Source organism: Palaemon carinicauda, chromosome 2 (assembly GCF_036898095.1).
Source record: "Palaemon carinicauda isolate YSFRI2023 chromosome 2, ASM3689809v2, whole genome shotgun sequence".
NCBI lineage: Eukaryota > Metazoa > Arthropoda > Malacostraca > Decapoda > Palaemonidae > Palaemon > Palaemon carinicauda.
The window spans coordinates 183345451-183364345 of NC_090726.1; the positions used below are offsets into that span (position 1 = coordinate 183345451).

The 18895-nt window shown below is 44.7% G+C and overlaps 1 long non-coding RNA gene across 1 annotated transcript in view; it reads left to right on the forward strand.

Annotated features, from left to right (window-relative positions):
- The first annotated feature begins 531 nt into the window (after positions 1-531).
- Positions 532-18895, forward strand: part of LOC137622421 (uncharacterized) — a 41696-nt gene continuing 23332 nt past the window's right edge. The window contains exon 1 of the long non-coding RNA XR_011040448.1: positions 532-665. This is a non-coding gene — a long non-coding RNA (uncharacterized lncRNA). The remainder of the gene's footprint in view (positions 666-18895) is intronic.

Genomic DNA, 18895 nt, shown 5'->3' on the forward strand with positions numbered 1-18895 from the left:
AATATACAGAATATTTTCCTAGATTTGTCCCTAAAAAAATACTAACGTTAGAATCCCTAGAACTACACTGTAATATCTTTGTTATACAGAAATACAGAAACATTCCAAGTTTAAACTTTTAAATTATGTTAGGAAATCTAGAAAAAAAAACTTTAGTTTGTTGGCCTTTAATAGAAGAAAATATACAAAATATTTTCATAGATTTGTCCCCAAAATATTCCAAAGTTAGGAGGCTTAGTGTATGGTTGTCTTGGGGGGGGGGGGGGTTTGGTGTTTGGATTCAGGGTTGCCAACTCCCCAAATTTGGCCTTTTTAAAAATTGGTTGGCCTATAGTAATACAAAGGCTTTGATAGAAATACAGTATCATGAAAAAGGTGGGCTTTAAATACTATATTTTTAACCTTTTTCTGATAATGGGTTGGCCTTTTAAAGCTGCGGTTGGTTGGAAGTTGGCCTTTTCTCATTTAGAAAACATGGCAACTGGTTGGATGCCCCTAGAGTAGAGACTGTGAGTCCGTGACTGTGTCATCGTTGGAAAGCTGCTTTGCATTTGGTCCGGCTCGAAGTGTCAAACGTTATATTTTGGAAATTTTGAGTGATTCGTCATTTAAATGAGTATGCGATATCTTTCCATGGAAATATGTGATCCAGGTGTTGTTTAAAGGTACGTGATATTTATGATTTGAAATATACACAAGGTATAGTTAAGCACCTATCCGAAATACTTTCGGATGGCTGGCTTGTACTACTGTCAAATTAGTTTTAGTGGCTGGTACTTATCTTTTTACTCTTGAATAGTAAGTATATGACACGTGGAGTACTTTATTACTGTAATCTTTAAAAGCATTGGTTTTGGTTCGTTTTATTTATAGCCTTGTGTGGGTAGATATGCAAACACATTGTAGATGGCCCTAGGCCTATTGCTGTGTTTCCGGCTTTTCGTATATTTGTTATTATTATTAGTGAAATTAATAAAACAACGCTATAGAAAATTCAACATTTATAATTAATATTTACGCATGATTTTCACATACAATTATATCGGATATGGCTGATATATCTCAATTTTACGACCGAAGGATAAACTAGGTTAGGTTAGTAACTTCTTTTCTATTTTAATTGACCGTTGCCATCAGGCTACTTTTCAAGTATTAATGGAAGTCAAAGTAAGATGAAGTGGTAATACTTTTACCTATATTCATTGCTAAATACAGGAACCAACTGCTTTACCAATTGCGTACTGTATTTAGTGTAGTTGAACCACTCTCACAATTCCTTATACTGTGTATACTAATAGGGGTAGATATCTGATTTGGATATTGGGTTTTATAGGAGTGTTGACTGGAAACTAATGAATGGCCTCTGCAAAAATGATCTGAATGGCATAATTAAGTAAAGCATTGGGGAAAAGTTAGGCTTCATATTCATTATTGGCCAAGTTCCACTGTCGTGATTTTCACCAGTTAATTAAATCTGCCCGATGTTCTGGGCGGATAGCAAGACCTTGAAGAGGTAAGACTCCCAAAACCTTCCAGGAATCAACAAAATACAGCTATATTTTAACAAGTTTATTACAAAAATAATTATTTAATACGAGGGAAACACACAATCAAACATTTACTCGACATACAAAAGAGACACTTGACTAAATGACCTCATGCGTTGCTGAAAAAAACTAAGTCCGCACCGGACTCAAAATTAAGCAAAATTAATTAATCTTTTAATAAGTTGCCTCGATAAACGGCATACCAAGGCTTTTTCATGTAATTTACAAGACAGCACTGATCCCCAATCACAAGGATCGACTAAATATACATAGATACAAATCTTACAGAACACTTGTAAAACCGATAGGGAAACCGACCTGGGTACAATAGGGGGGGGGGAGAGAGTACAATTAAGGACTTACTTCTGCTGAGGACGTCGGACAAAAGAGGCAGAGCTGAGCTCTGCAGCCCTGACGACACCTTGTTCCCGCGTTTTTTCTGAACCTAAATTTCTACATAGGATATTTTCGTCATGTTACAATAAAATGACATTAAATTTCTGAATCATAAATTACAAATGCTCTATTTCTTTAACCTCAGTGCCTTCCCTACCAGGCGGTTGCTCTCTAGGTTGTAAAACAGTCTCGTCTCAAACCACATTCATTCAACTTAACGCCCGCGAGTTCTCTCAACCTTCCCTCCAATTTAACGTAACGTTGGTGGAGTTAAATGGCGGGAATTTCGAGTGATCAGTTCGAAAATTCCCGACATCCTCCACACCCCAAAATAAAGGAGCGATGAAACGTCGGTCAATTGGGCAAGGCTTGACTCTGGGTGGGGGGAGTAACTTACTCCAAGACTCTGTTAGGCTCGCTGCGTAGCGCTCCGCAACGACTCGAACAGAGTATACACAATGTACAACATACAGCAATGTTACCCCGGGGCAATAAACTCTTACAGGTGTACACAAAATAATAATCCAAATGTACCTATACAACAGCTCAAATTAGGCAGTGGGCCTAGCAATTGAAATGTACTCGTGAATAATACATATAAGGAGTCAAATGGAATGGCAATTAGGCAATGGGCCTAAGACAATCAGAAAATAGCAAAAAATAGCAATGGAAATGCATACATAACAGTTCAAATGTAAAGGCAATTAGGCAATGGGCCTAAGACAATCAGAAAATAGCAAAAATTAGCAATGGAAGTGCATACATAACAGTTCAAATGTAAAGGCAATTAGGCAATGGGCCCAAGACAATCAGAAAATAGCAAAAATTAGCAATGAAATGCATACATAACAGTTCAAATGGCGAGGCATTTAGGCAATGGGCCTAAGACAAATCAGAAAATAGCAATTGAAATGTATTCACATAATACCTAAGTCAATCTGCCTTTACTCACATTAATCGATACTTTTATAGCGCTGCTACATACAGGCTATTACTTGATGGAGTACAAGAGGGAGGGGGCTGGTTCTGTGCAACGCTCGGTCTGTAAGCACAAGAGACCATCCCGTCCCCCTTCTCCACGCCCTACGCACTTCCAACTTCCGCAGATTCATGCACACCTTACAAACGGTTTCTCCACCCTCCCTACCTTCCAGATAGGACACTCCCCTTTTTCACTCACTGTTTGCAGCTACGCCTTATATATCGTCACCTTTCAGCAGACAGTCCGTCAGTTCTCACTACTTCGCGGCAGCCCTTCTCAATGGGCGTGCAGAACGTCCTTGTGCGTTCGTCTGCTCTGATTCTGTTTCATTTTCACTTCTCTCACTAACTGCATAGTTCTCACCTTCATCGTCGTTGTCGACCGTTCCTGTGGCTGGTTGTTGAGTTGTCGTAGCTGGTGCCATATCCTGGTTATCCCCAGACATCTCCACGATCCCTGGCATTCCTGCTGTCGAACTGTACGCGCCCTCTTCTCCGTCATCGCCGTCGTCGTCTTCTCCTCCATCATCATCCTCAGAGGGGGCTATTTCTAGGGGAACCAGGTGGCTGACAGCTCGCAGTGACTCGACACCCTCGAACAACACTTTGGCCGAACGCACGACTCCGTCGTCGTCAGGATACGTCTCCACGACACGTCCAAGAGGCCACGTAGCTCTTTTCTTATTCTCTTGTTTAACTAGCACGATGTCTCCGGGGTGCAGCTTGGAGGGTTCCCCGGACCGACAGTCGTGCCGGGCTCTCAAGGCACTCAAGTATTCTCTTCTCCACCGTTCTCTGAAGGCTTTTAAGGAATCTGTCAGTCTTAGGTAGCGATCACGTAGCCTCCGAGCGGTGAAGGTCGCGTTGAGGTGGTCGTCCGGCAAGATCGGTGCCATGAGGTGGACTTGGTGTCCTCTTAGCAAATGGGAGGGGGTGAGGACTTCGTCCTCGCGCTCGTCGCCGCTGTACATAAGCGGCCGATTGTTCACCTCTGCTTCTGCTTCTTTCACGATGGTTAGTACGTGGGCGTCAGGCAGGTACTTCTTTCTGAGGGCTATCTGGGGGGTCCGTTTCGTTACCCCTACCAAACGCTCAAAGAACCCACCTTTCCAAGGTGCACGGGGCGTCTGAAACCGCCACTTTATGCCAGTTTTCCTCAAGAACTGCTGGACTTCATCTTCTTCGTAGAGTCCCTGAAGGAGGTGGCTGGCAGTTTTGAAAGTCTGATGGTTATCGGACATGATGAGCTGCGGGGCACCATGGGTGGCACTAAACCGTCTTAGTGCTAACGCGAATTCTTCCGCTTTCAGGGAGGGACAAAAGTCAAGGTACACGGCTCTGCTAGCCATGCATGTTATGATAAGTATGTAGCCCGGCCGCGTTTCGGTCTGTATGGCTGCTGTGTGGTCCACTCCGACTGCTGTGAAGGGTTTTGAGAGAGTGATCCTTTCCTTTGGTAGAGGGGACGGTGGTGGCTGTTTCGTGAGAGGTTGGAAGGCCAGGATACATTCGGGACATTGTCGCACGGTTCGCTTCACAATGGAACGTAGACCCGCCACCCAACATTTCTGTCGAAAGATACCTATTAGAGTATTCACCCCACAATGCAAGTGTAACCGATGTAAATAATTTAAATACATCCTGACTAAATGCCCTTTGGCTGGCAAGAGAATTAACTGATCAGTTTCTTCTACTTGGGACACTCATCCCCTAGTGCAAATGAGACTATCTATTAAGACTAGATTCAATTGTCTGACAAAATTAGCAACTTCACAAGGGGGTCTGACTCCGCCCTCTAAGTAGGCATAAACGGTAGGCAAATAATGTTTTTGCTCTAATTGGACAACAATACTGAACGGATGCCGTTCTATCTTTGTAAACCTTTTGATTACTTCTACAACTCTCAACAAGAATTGGAAATCTACTTCGCTTTGCAGAATTTCCCATATCTCGCCTGGAGGGGAAGGATTTATTTCCTCTCTTAATTCCTGCACCGCCGCGACTGTTGCCTTTTCCTGGGTTGGATCTTCTTCCTTGTCAGGAACAGGCTTTCCTGTGGTCCTGAGGAATTCTGGACCGCTCCTCCACAGGGAGTTATCTAGCAGTTGTTGCGTCGTTGCACCTCTGGACAGGATATCAGCAGGGTTCTGTTTACTGGGGACATGCATCAAACTCAAATGACAAACCTGCTGAAGAAAAATAATCTCCGCTACTCGGTTAGATATAAAAACATTCTTGTGGTCCTTGGCCTCGGGAGATGCTACCCATGCCAACGTGACCTTACTGTCCGTCCATAGGACTACCTCTCGAGGTTCTATCAGCTCTTTGAGGGTTTTAGCTAATCTGCTGCCTAGCAACAATGCTAGCAGTTCTAGCTTTGGAATTGTCAATTTGTTCATTCCCTTCGGAGTGATCCTCATTTTACTGGTGATCATGTTCACGTGATTGCAATCGTCCCTGGTATATGCTACTGCGCTGTATGCCTTACTGCTGGCATCGGTAAATATATGGAGTTCTAAACCTTTCCTACCTATTGTTCTTGGAAAAGTGATTTCGCTCACGGCTTTCAAATCACTCAACAACTCACTCGCTTCTCTAGCCTTTTCTCCTTTCAACACATCATCCCAACCCACTTCATTCTCCCATAGTTGTTGGAGGAAAAGTTTTACTCTTACAAACAATGGGCTTATCAAACCTATCGGATCGTAAATTGAGACTAACAGGGAAAGTACCCTATGCTTCGTAGGCACCCATCCCTCCCCCAACTCACAGATCTTCTTACTTTCTTTCACACACAATCTGTCCACGTCTCGGGTCCATCGCAACCCAAGCACGTTCACACTCACAGGCTCTCTCCATTCTTTCTCGCTATCAAAGGCCAAGTGATTGGATGCCCATCCTTCTAAAGGCATACCCACCCCTGTTAAGATGTTATTAACAGACTCATGCTCCTGCTTCATGCTCTCCAGATTCTCGAAAGTGCCTAGATAATTATCAACATAAAAAGACTTTACCAAATCTGGCCTACCTTCCCCTTTAAAATGATAATTTAACACTTGTTGTAACAAAAATGGACTTGCCGTGATGCTGAACACCACGACTCTAAAGGCGAAGGTAAGCGCTCGACCTGCTGCCTCGCGCCACAGAAATTGTGTGTATTTGGCATCACGAGGATCCAACAAGACACGATGGAAGGCTTTGCTGATATCAGCTAACATGGCATATCTGTTCAACCTAAACCCTATGATTAAGTGATATGCTAGTTCCACTAGATTGGGGCCAGGCAATAGGCACTCATTCAAGGACTTACCACCTTTCGATTTCGCGGAAGCATTGAACACAATTCTAAGGGGGGTGGTGTGGCTTTCTTTCCTGATTCCAAAGTGCGGCATATAATAACCTTCAACCTTAGGTTCTTTTACTTCAGATATAAAACCCGCTTCAATATATTTGTCTATCACTCCCTGGTATTGTTCGAAATATTCCCTATCCTTCCTAAATTTAGTTTGCAACGACTCTAACTGTGCCATAGCGTTTCTAGAGTTCGTATCTGGCCTAGCATTCGATCCGAATGGTAGGCTAACCTGATATCCCTCAGGTTTTTTCACAACACTTCGCTATACCTTTCGCACGGCTTCCGCCTCGAGCACTGTGTATTGCTCAGATGGGGCGATGCCAACACGGTCCAAACGCCACCATTCATCTACATCAAACTGATATGGTTCGTTCATGATTTTGCACACTCTGAGCGTTCTTACTTGTTCAACTTTTTCCCCTTGGAATAGCCACTGTGGCATCTTCCCATATGGGGACATACCATTATGAGTCAAGAAAAGATTTATCCCATCCACTTTCTCAACACCTATAATAAAATAGCTAAAATAATCAGCCCCTACTAATATGTGTACGTTTTTCATGGTATCTGATTGGTTTGCTGGATCGGCTAACGTGACTCCCTTGCTCAACAGATGCTGTCTGACCTTTACATAACCAGCGTTATGTATCGGGACGTCCACGTGTTCGTGTGCCACTAACTTCATCCTCACTGATCTCCTTCCCATCTCAACCCTACAACTCACTACATTGTACTGTCCACTTATTTCCGCGGAGCCGAATGTAGCTATATTCAATGATACTTGCCCTACCACCGGTAGGCCTAATTGACTCGCGATTTTCGCTGATATGAAGCTTCTTTGGCTCCCGGAGTCAAGGAATAGGCGGACTCACTTGCTACCTTGTTTTCGATATACAGTATGTCTGCCATCGCGGTTGGCAAGAGGGTACATGGGAGGTCTACATCAGATTTCTGTGCGATCTTTGCACTTTTGCATGGTTTAGATTCTACTTTAACTTTGGATGGACGGGGGGCAGTTTCGTGCTGTGTAGGCGTCGCATTTACTACGGGGCGGGACGTTGTTAATTGACTATTGCTACTATGGGGGTTAGATTGCGGTCGTCTCCCGCATTGTGATCATCGCAAATTGCGGTGTGGTGTTTGGTATTACAAATTTTACAAGAACTTTGGATGGGACATTTATCACTACGATGACCTGACTTTGTACAATTAAAGCAAAGGCCCCTTTTAAGCAAAATGCGACGTCTGGCAGCTACGTCAGTTACTTGGTGACAGCCGTGAGGCGGGTGCCGTTCGCTACAAAATGGGCAAGAATTATTGTGGACAGGTGTGGATTTCGGTCTTACACTGTGGTCTTTTCTTTTATCATGCTCGAGTTTGTCGCCACTTTGTAACGCATCGTCTTCGAGCATTCTTATAATGAAGTCTATTGCGTCAAAGAACTCATCCAACGTATAATCACATTTTCTCAAATGCTCGACCACTTTCCGATAGAGCTTTCCCTCTGACAATTTTTGATTTATGAGACTCATGACCATGCCCTGGCCTATATCGTCTTTACTCAACCTTTTAATTTGTTCAATTATAATAGTTAACTCGAAACGGAACCTTTTGAGCTTTACGGGGTCTAGTGACGGCACAAATATGTTAGCTAATTTTCGGTGCAGAATCACGAGCGTCTGATGTACGTTACCATATTGTTTGTCTAATAGATCTAACGCTAATCTATAGTTCGCGGCGGTTACACTTAAAGATTTTACGACTCTAAGCGGCTCTTTGTCCAATGTCCCCAGCAAATAAGTAAATTTAGACACTTCGTCTAAATCCGCTCTTCTATCCACGTGGATTGTGAAGAGCTCACGGTACGATGCGTACTCTTGCACTTCCCCTTCAAACGTGGGGAGAGGCAGCGGCTTCAACCTGGGGAGGGCAACATTCCCCGTTGAAGTGCTTTTCACTTTGTCTATCCTATTATACAGTAGGGTAGAAGCGTGTGTAGCTTCACCTAACGTGTGCCTGATTCGGGCTTCAATACTAGACTCTAGTTTCACACGCTGGCTTTTGTATAGCTCTCTTAGCTGTCGGACCTCTGCCTGCAACTCCGTTACCAAATTCTGGTAAACGGACTCAGAGTAGGTCTCTAATAGCGCTCTTTGCGTTTCGCTAAGCAAGTCTGTCACTAGGCCCATCGACGCCTCGATGTGCACGATCGTGGCCACCGCCATTCTGACTACTTTAATTACGGGAGGTTATCAAAACAAGAAGAAAGGTTACGTCTACGTTATGAAGAGGGGACTCAAGAAAACTAACACGTGGTTGATCGCACACCGAGACGTTGAGGACCTTAATTGTTACGTCTCTCCCTCTCTCTCCTGATCAGCCTCATCAAACGGTTGAGGAAAGCATTGCGAATTGATTGATCAAAGTGGACCCTGTCTCTTAACCTGCCCTCGCGGTAGGCTCTGGAGTTCATCGGCAGGTGTCTCACACCGTACTGATGCCTCTTTGAACAATATTTCGAGACTCTTGCATTGAAGTTTTTTACCTTACCAACGTACTCTGTTGGATTAACTGCAAATCTTTTGTCAGGTAGATACTCCCTAACCTCCGCGTCACAAATAGCAATGATCCCCGTTATGTTCCTCAATCGTTCGATGAGGACCCTCAAATTATCCCACACAGTTTTGGGGTGTTCATTCGCCAGGTCGTTCCCTCCTAGATATAAAACAACCAAATCGTACCTCTTGTTCCAAAACTCTAACTGATCATTCAAAAAATGATGGACTAGGCTCCCTGGCCTGCGGTAAATTTCTACTTCGCTATCTGAACATTGTGGCAGATTTGGGGGAAGCTGACTATGACCTATTAAAGCTACTCTAAAGCTCATATTCTGTAGACTTCCTTTCTAGCTCTGAGAGACACTTGCTATCCGGTTTGAAGGACCAGTTGTCGTGATTTTCACCAGTTAATTAAATCTGCCCGATGTTCTGGGCGGATAGCAAGACCTTGAAGAGGTAAGACTCCCAAAACCTTCCAGGAATCAACAAAATACAGCTATATTTTAACAAGTTTATTACAAAAATAATTATTTAATACGAGGGAAACACATAATCAAACATTTACTCGACATACAAAAGAGACACTTGACTAAATGACCTCATGCGTTGCTGAAAAAACTAAGTCCGCACCGGACTCAAAATTAAGCAAAATTAATTAATCTTTTAATAAGTTGCCTCGATAAACGGCATACCAAGGCTTTTTCACGTAATTTACAAGACAGCACTGATCCCCAATCACAAGGATCGACTAAATATACATAGATACAAATCTTACAGAACACTTGTAAAACCGATAGGGAAACCGACCTGGGTACAATAGGGGGGGGGGGGGGGAGAGTACAATTAAGGACTTACTGCTGCTGAGGACGTCGGACAAAAGAGGCAGAGCTGAGCTGTGCAGCCCTGACGACACCTTGTTCCCGCGTTTTTTCTGAACCTAAATTTCTACATAGGATATTTTCGTCATGTTACAATAAAATGACATTAAATTTCTGAATCATAAATTACAAATGCTCGATTTTTTTAACCTCAGCGCCTTCCCTACCAGGCGGTTGCTCTCTAGGTTGTAAAACAGTCTCGCCTCAAACCACATTCATTCAACTTAACGCCCGCGAGTTCTCTCAACCTTCCCTCCAATTTAACGTAACGTTGGTGGAGTTAAATGGCGGGAATTTCGAGTGATCAGTTCGAAAATTCCCGACATCCACTATGGTTTTGTCTTTCCAATAACTCTTGACGGTCATTTATATCGGAAATTTATAGTTTTAGTGAGAGGGTAACCCTTGCATGATAAAACAGGTATATAGTAAGAATTTTTGATGAGTCAAATACATAGATGTATCCAAACCTAACTTTACTCACCCTAGGGTACTGATTCCATACCTTACTGGGCTCTTAATTACTTTGGCCTGGATCACCCAACTTAGCCTATGATCTGTACCATTTTGAAAACTGGGAATAAACCATGTGTGTGTTTTTGTTAGGCATAGCACCCTTGCCATCGATAGATTCATAAGTCCCTGGTGTGTAATTGGAATCAATGATTGTATGTAACCTTCCTTGAGATTACTTTTTTTCCCACTCAAAATTTTTTTGGGGCTCAGGCCATGTCGTCGTGATGGAAGTTCCTTCGAAGGTAGCTTCCTAGGTATATTTGACCTACAGTGATATATCCCAGAGAATTTACCAAAGGTATCCAGAATTCTAACTCCTGGAGCGAATATCCCTTAAAATTTTACGAAGGGATATCGCGTAATATCAGAGGACGTATTCTTGACACGTCTCATGGCTATCTACGCCCCCAATAGAGCTTTCACTTCGAGGGGAAAGAGAGGCAAGAATAAGGAGAGTCGTTACAGAGACATCGCTCTCGACGCTCCCTACTGCTTTGCAAATAGTGCGCCAATCCGCCACCGCGAGGCGCCACCGTCATTCTTTCTATCGTAGCTTCGCTTGACCGGTGTTTTCCCTGTTCCCTCGTGCTATTTTAGAGTATTTTGGACGCTATGTCGTCTTCCCCAGCCTCATCAGCTTCTGGAAAGTTAAGTAATATCTTTATCTTGTGTAAATGTAAGCTCTTGCCAGTTTTGCTTTTCGATTGAGATCGTAATTAACGTTACAGGAGCTGTTGCCAGCCGGATGGCGTCAGTGACGCGGACGTTCTTTCTGTTCATTTAGTTAGCCAGAACGACCCTTTCCCGGCATTTTTACGCTTTAATAACTTTAGCTATTTAAATATTTAGCTAGGGATTCTTATATTATGTCATTGTTGTCGTGGATTTGGCTATTTATGATCGAGCCTCACGAGTGCTAGGCTTCCCAGCCTAGGCACCTGCACACTTAATGCATGATATAACCTTCCTGGTAAAGTTTTATTGAAGCACAGGTAATATTTTACACATTTATGATATTACTTAATTATGCTTTCCTCTTCCAAGATAGTATACAGAGAGTTTCGGTGAACGATTCTCAATGCTCCTAGGCTACTAGCCAAGGGGCTTTAGTATACTTTCATACGTGTCACCATTGCTCTTGTATTGCCTTTTAAGGGGAGACTGACACCTCCTATACCTTTTAAGTTGATACCATTCTCCTAGGAGATTTAAGAGCAATCCCCTTCCCTCTGATTAGCCTAGGCTATTCTCAGTTTTCTTTGCTGTGAACAGAGTTCTGGCAAATTTTTACTGAGACGTTCCGTTTTCTTTCTCCTAACCACTGAGTCGGTTTTGAGTTTAGGACGGGACATCAGAGTATCAGTCTGTGTTAGGCATCTCCCTGTCTTGGTGAAATGATTTCCCATGTCAGGTTAGGCTGCTCTTTCAGGAGGCTAGACCTCCCTAGGCCATACTTGGGGGTTTTGTATGACAATTCCCCCTTCCCTGGCCTAGCAGACAGTCCTGTGCTGGTAGACCCTAGACCGAAGAAAGGATTTCTTCACTGCTTAAGGTCTCTAGTACGAGATTCTGCTCTCCTGTGAGATGGTGTCCTACGGACATCCTCTCCCTTGACTAAACCAACCAGGGGAAATGATTTCTCCTACCTGAGGTTACTTCATGTGACCAGAATCCTTTAGGTTGGGTAGTGCCTTCAGGCATTACCTTACCTATAGGACACCTACCCCCTCCCCGCTATCTCTTTCGTGTTGAATGATCCAACACCCTCCTGGCCGTCGTTCTACATTGACCCTAGGATTCTTGTAGGACTGGCCTGAGGTTCCCCGTCTTCCGCCGGCCAGGCCGGCTGCCGGCGGGTATCCTCATATTCTTTAGAGTGTTCTTCAGTCCTCCTTTGGACTGCCTTCCATAGCCCTTATGACTGGGATATGGTTGGGTGGAAGCCCGAATTTAATTCCCCCTTTCACTTGAACCCTCATTCTGGATGCAGGTCGGCAAGGCTGAGCCCTTGCGTTCCTCCATCCTCTCTTTCTCTCGTACTTTCATACTGGGCCATGTCCATTGTCTGCCGGCCGGCAGTTGCCCTGCCGCCGCTTGTTGGGAACATAGTTGACCGACAACCCAAAGACATTGGACATTCGGGAACCGACTGCCGGCTGCTAGCCGGCCACCATACCTGGTCATCTGCCGCCGACTGCCACTGGGTCCCCTTGATGGAAGGATCCTCGGCTGCCGGCCGGCAGAACCACTGCCGACTGCCGGCCGGCAGAACCGCCGCTGCCGGCAGTTGGCAGACCCACTGCCGGCCGCCGCCGGCAGAGACCGTCGGCAGAACCGTTGCCGGCGGCCTATCACACAATGTTATGAAGACAATAATTGCCTTCAATAGCCCAGAATAGGCCGGCACATGCCGGCCTGCCCGGCAGACGCCGGCAGGCCCGGCAGCCCGGACGTACAGGTTCCGATAGGATCTCTGGAACGGACGGACCTGCGGTGGTGGCTGGTCGACGAGAACCTGCGAAAGGGAGTGAATCTTCTCGTCCTCCCCCCGGTATTGACACTGTTTTCGGACGCGTCAAAAGAAGGGTGGGGGGCGCACGTTCTGAACCAGAGGACCTCAGGCCTTTGGTCAGAATCAGAAAAGTACCTGCACATCAACCTGCTAGAGTTGAAGGCCGTCTTTCTGGCTCTTCAACAGTTCGAACGGACCCTGGCGGGTCACTCCGTGGTGGTGATGAGCGACAACACCACGGTAGTGGTTTATATCAACAAGCAGGGGGGTACTTTTTCGCAGCAGCTATCCCATCTTGCAGTAGAGATTCTGAGGTGGACCGAAGTCCACTCGATAACACCATCAGCTCGCTTCATTCCTGGCAAGAGGAATGTGCTCGCCTACAGTCTGAGCAGGGCTTCGCAGATAGTGAGTACCGAGTGGTCTTTGGATCCTCAGATAGCCAACAAAATCCTGACTTTGTGGGGTTCCCCGACCATGGACCTGTTCGCGACAGCGTTGAATTTCAAGCTGCCTCTGTACTGCTCCCCAGTCCCGGACCCCAAGGCTCTCTGGCAAGATGCTTTCCAGCAACGGTGGGACAACATCGACGTGTACGCCTTCCACCGTTCTGTCTGATGAGAAGGGTGCTCAACAGGACCAGACTATCGGTCAACTGTTCGATGACTCTGATAGCTCCGCTATGACATCACGCGGTATGGTTCTCGGACCTTCTGCACTCCTGGCGGAGCTCCCGAGAGAACTTCCCCCACGACGTGAACTACTCAGACAACCCCACTCCAACATCCCTCACAAGGCCGTGGCCTCGCTTCGGCTTCACGCCTGGAGACTGTCCAGCATCTCCTCACGGAGAGAAGCTTTTCGCAACAGGTTGCGGAGAGAATGTCTCGGCACCTGCGAAAGTCCTCTGAGGGAGTCTACCAGGCAAAGTGGAGAGTCTTTTGTGGTTGGTGTCGTGGGAGGGGTATCTCTCCACCCGATGCCACTATTCCAGCAATAGCGGAGTTCCTCGTATATCTGAGGGAGGAAATGCACCTTTCTGTCTCGGCAGTGAAAGGCTATCGCTCAGCCTTAAGCTTGGCTTTCAGGCTGAAAGGTGTGGACATTTCTTCCTCGCTGGAACTCTCTCTACTCATTCGTAGCTATGAGCTTACCTGCCCCCAGTCGGAAGTGAGACCTCCTCCTTGGAACGTGGTTCGGGTTCTCAGGGCTCTTAAGAGACCTCCCTTTGAACCATTACGCCAGGCCTCTGATCGCCACCTGTCTTGGAAGACGGCTTTCCTGCTCGCTTTGGCTTCGGCCAAGCGAGTTAGTGAACTTCATGGTCTCTCGTACGACATCGCCCATTCAAGGGGATGGGGGGAGGTAACGTTCAGGTTCGTCCCTGAGTTTGTTGCCAAGACTCAGAATCCTGGAGTGCTGGTTCCACGGTTCGACTCTTTCAGGATCGCGAGTCTCCGTTCTGTAACAAGCGACCCAGACCAGCTGCTACTATGCCCAGTGAGGTGTCTGAGGTATTACTTGAAGAGAAAAGCTGCAGTTCGTCCCCAAGTGCGGGCATTGTTTGTAAGCACAGGCTGGACGAAGAGGAGGGTCACCAGGAATACCATCTCGGCTTGGATTCGAAGGGCTATCTACCGCGCCTTGAATCCAGACCCTCCTCCGTCACGTCGCCCTAGGGCACATGACGTCAGGGGCGTTGCTACGTCCCTGGCCTTCAAGAGAAACTTCTCTGTGACGCAGGTGCTTCAAGCTGGGGTCTGGAAGGTCAAACGACCTTCACAGCCCACTACCTGCAGGACGTGACCCACAGGAGCCTCGATACGTTTTCTATCGGCCCTGTGGTGGCTGCACAACAGCTGGTCTAACCTCAGGCTCCTTTATGGACAAGTTGCAGTAGGTTGAGGGCGTTGTTACCCGGTTTTAGTCTGCGTGAATGAAAGAGTATGCCTTACCCTTACTTCTTTCTTCATTCTCCCCTCTCTTGGGGAAGCAGCATCCTGGTCTTCGCATAGCTGACCTCGACCTCTGCAGGTAACCCATGCTTCCTTGTGCTCCTAGTATTAAGTTTAATACTGTCGCGTCCCCCATACCCTGACGAGGTGGTATTGGGAACGTCCTATCCTAGATTCTTATCTAAAGGTCTCAAGGTCAACTTCATAGGATGAGTCACGCTTTCCTCCACACACAACTTATGTAGGCCACTCGTTCCTAGCGAAGCAAGGAACTTGTGAGGTGCAGGGGCTCCTTTTCTCAAGTGCTACTCACTGAGAGGCGGAGCCCCCGGGCAAAGCCAAAGTCAGTAATGCTGGGGACTTTCCACCCTTCCTAAGGGGTAAGTCACCCAATGTAAATAGCGTGGTTTGTATTTCGGTTACGGAACAAATGACAAATTCGGAGATAATTTGTATTTTTCTTAACCATACAAACCTTAGCTATTTACACATATGTGCCCGCCAGCCCTGTCCCCCAAGTCAAGTCCTACCTCTAAGTGAAGCAAATCACCGGTGTGTGGAGGGGGGAAGGGTAGCAAGCTACCCCTTCCCCTACCCCCGCTAACTAGCGCGGGGGTAGTTAACCCTCGCTAAAAACTATTGGCTCGTCATTTCAGCTACGCCGAAATGTAAACCCAATGTAAATAGCTAAGGTTTGTATGGTTAGGAAAAATACAAATTATCTCCGAATTTGTCATTTTTCCTAGTATACAAACCTGGAGCTATTTATACAAATTGGCCCGCCACCCTGACCCCCTAGAAGTCCAGCCATAAAGCAAAGTGGTTTACTCAGTCCAGAGGCGTGACTTAGCTGGTTAGCCAGTCTACCCCACCCGCCACCTGCTAATTAGCGGATGGGGTAGTAATCCCTCACTAAGATTATCATGGCTCGTCTTTCAGCTACGCCGAAAGTTTACCCTATAAATAGCTCCAGGTTTGTATACTAGGAAAAATACAAATTACTTACAAATTTTTTATATTTGTTCCATAACTGGAATACAAACCTAAGCTATTTATTTAGGGGTATTACTTTCTGCGGAGCTGAAATGACTAGCCATTAAAATTTAGGGAGGTTTAGCTACCCACACCGGATGGAGACCAGTTGTATCCGCTCTTCCTCCTCGCCTATTTTGGACTGCCATTAATTTTTGTCTTTTAACTTACTTTTTCTTGTATATACTGTATTTTTGGGCTCAGCCGTGTCGTCCTGATGGAAGGTTCCTTTAGGCAGCTTTCTAAGGGATATTTGGCTACCGTGATACTCCCAGAGAATTGACCACAGGTCTCCAGAATTCTAACTCCTGGCGCGAGTATCCTTAATATAAGTCTTAAGGATATCGCATAATATCAGGGGACGTATTTCCTGTGACGATACATAGCAATCTTCACCCCGAATAGAGTTTTCGCTTTAAGGGGGAAGAGTGGCAAAATTGAAGGGGAACCGTTATCAAGGTTACCCGGTGGATCCCCTCCCGGTACCACCCCAGTGAACCATTCCTTTTGTAGTAACGAATTAAGCACGGTGTTTCTCCCAATCGCTCTTGGTGTTGTTACTATTATAAAGGATTAGTACAATGCAATCTCCAGCATCTTCATCCTCTGGAAAGTTGAGTATTTAATCTTTCCTGTGTATAAATTTTGGCTCCCTTCTCACAGTTAAATTAGCATAATTTAGATGTGTTTAGTGGAGCAGAGCCATCACCGGAGGCGGCCATTTTGGACCGCTGTCGTACACCATAAATGCTTTGTTTAGTTAGTAGTACGACGTTCCCGGTATTTAGCTATGATGAATTCTAGCTATTTAGGTAAATTATACTAGTGAAGATAAGGTTTACACATATAATATTTCCTCTTCTGTTAAAAGGTTTCGATAGTATATGTTAGGGCTTCGGTGATATAGGTAGCCGAGATCCCGACTCGGGGTAGGTTAGCTTAACGCGTTTTAGTATACTTTAGTAACGTTACCCCCGTTTATCTTCTCGTGTCGTTTTAATAATTCAATTCGAGATAGAACATCTCCTAGAATTACTACCATAATTCGATACTCGTCTCTTTTAGAGATATAAGGATAAACCCTTCGTTCCCTCTGAGTGCCGCCATTAGGAGGCAACCCTATCTTTCGTCTTGCCACAGAGTAGTGTACTCCGGCTTGACTGAGATAGTGTTTCTGTCCATCCTCTTAGCCGGTGAGTATCCCGGTGTTGCGGGATGTTGCAAAACAACCCCCACACCCTTGAATCACTCTAACTGACAATTGTCCCACAACACAAACTTTCCCCTTACTTTATCAACCGGACTCTTGGACAGAAGGAAAATTGAAACAAAACATATCCTTAAAACTATATTTCTTAAACTAAAATAAATCATAAACTATCCACAATCAAATCATAATCATCATCACCATCATAATCATCACCACCATCATCATCATCATCATCATCATAAACATCATCATCATCAGCAATCTCAATTCACAGGCCTAGGTCATCAACAGTTCAGCAATCAAAAAAAAAAAAACAGTCCAAACAAAATCAGTTACAGGCCAGATCATCAACAGTAAATCCACTTTCAAAAAGTAACTATCCAAAGGAGGAATCATGGCCTGCCAAAATAAAAAAGAAAAACACTTATGAACACTCCTAGCTAACTAAACTATCGCACTATAATCAAAGATAAATAATAAATTGTTCCTATCATTCACAATCACGTCAAGCAAAGATAAACAAAACTGTACTTACTTTTGAAATATATAAACACTTCCACGCTGGTAAGAAAAATATATAAATCCAGCGTTCACACAACTGCCTCAGGATGCAGTCAATCAAAAAAAGCCTTCTCTCCTAAACATTCACCACTGTCGTAACCTAGCTAAAAACATAAAAAAAACAATCTCATTTAAACCAACAGTCTTTCTCACAACAAACAATCGATACACTAAGACTCTCTCTCTCTCTCTCTCTCTCTCTCTCTCTCTCTCTCTCTCTCTCTCTCTCTCTCTCTCTCTCTCTCTCTCTCAGGATTTGGCAAAAAACAAAAATTAAAATAAAACAAAAATAAGTCCTCCACATTCCTCCCCCCTTACTTTGCCAAATCCTTCCACATTTTCACACAACCACTTACATTATTTTTTTCATTACCCAGTCGCAGTTGGGAACGGGGCCTCTACTCCGAGTAACTGGGCCTTTATACCCAGTCTCATTCACTTTTTCCTTGTCACAATCATTCGCTACATTAACATTCTTCCTATTTAAATCCCTATCATCTAATATATCATACACTATCCCATCTACCTCACTATCATCTGGCCCTAAAAGCTCACTTATTTCCGTCAGCAATTCATCCATTTCATCAAAACCATTTTCTACTTTAATAAAAGATTCATTCATGCTACTTATCATTCTCCTATCTCACTCTTGCATTATTAATTCTTTCTTTTACATCATCTAACGAAAAGCCAAACTTACTATAAGTATCATTCATACTCAGCCACGTTTCATCTGTATTAATACATTTATCTTCCACACTCACTTGCACATTTACACCCTTGTCATACTTATTCGTATTCTTACCTATACCTATAAATTTTCCTTGCACTTTCTCCTCACTTAAAACTTTCAAACGCCTCTTTTTCCTATATTCAACTAACACTAATTGTTTATTTTCCAGCCCTAACTTCTCATGCATACTAGATTCATACTTACTCATTTCCAACCAATTATTCATCCCATTCTCACAAACATTGATCCTATTCCTTCCACACTCACAGGAGGACTCGCCCAACTGAACCCTCTTACACTCTAGTTTCCCGAACATCCTGGCTGACTTAATCCCTTCCTCCTACATACTCTAGCTACATGCCCATCTGCACCACATTCAGTACACTTACCCCGCGGCTCCTTGCACATTCTAGCATAATGACCATCCTTACCACAATTACCACAAATCACATTCATACGATTACTACGACATCCACTCGCTATGTGCCCAGTCATACCACACTGATAACATTTTACGCCTTTCTCTTTCTTGCACTTGCTAATTCTATGCCCTGTCTCTCCATACACGAAACATGCTCCTAACGCCCATCTACACTCATTCTTTTTATGCCCTACTTTCTCACACCTATAACACTTCTCTTCACGGACACAACTACCTGAC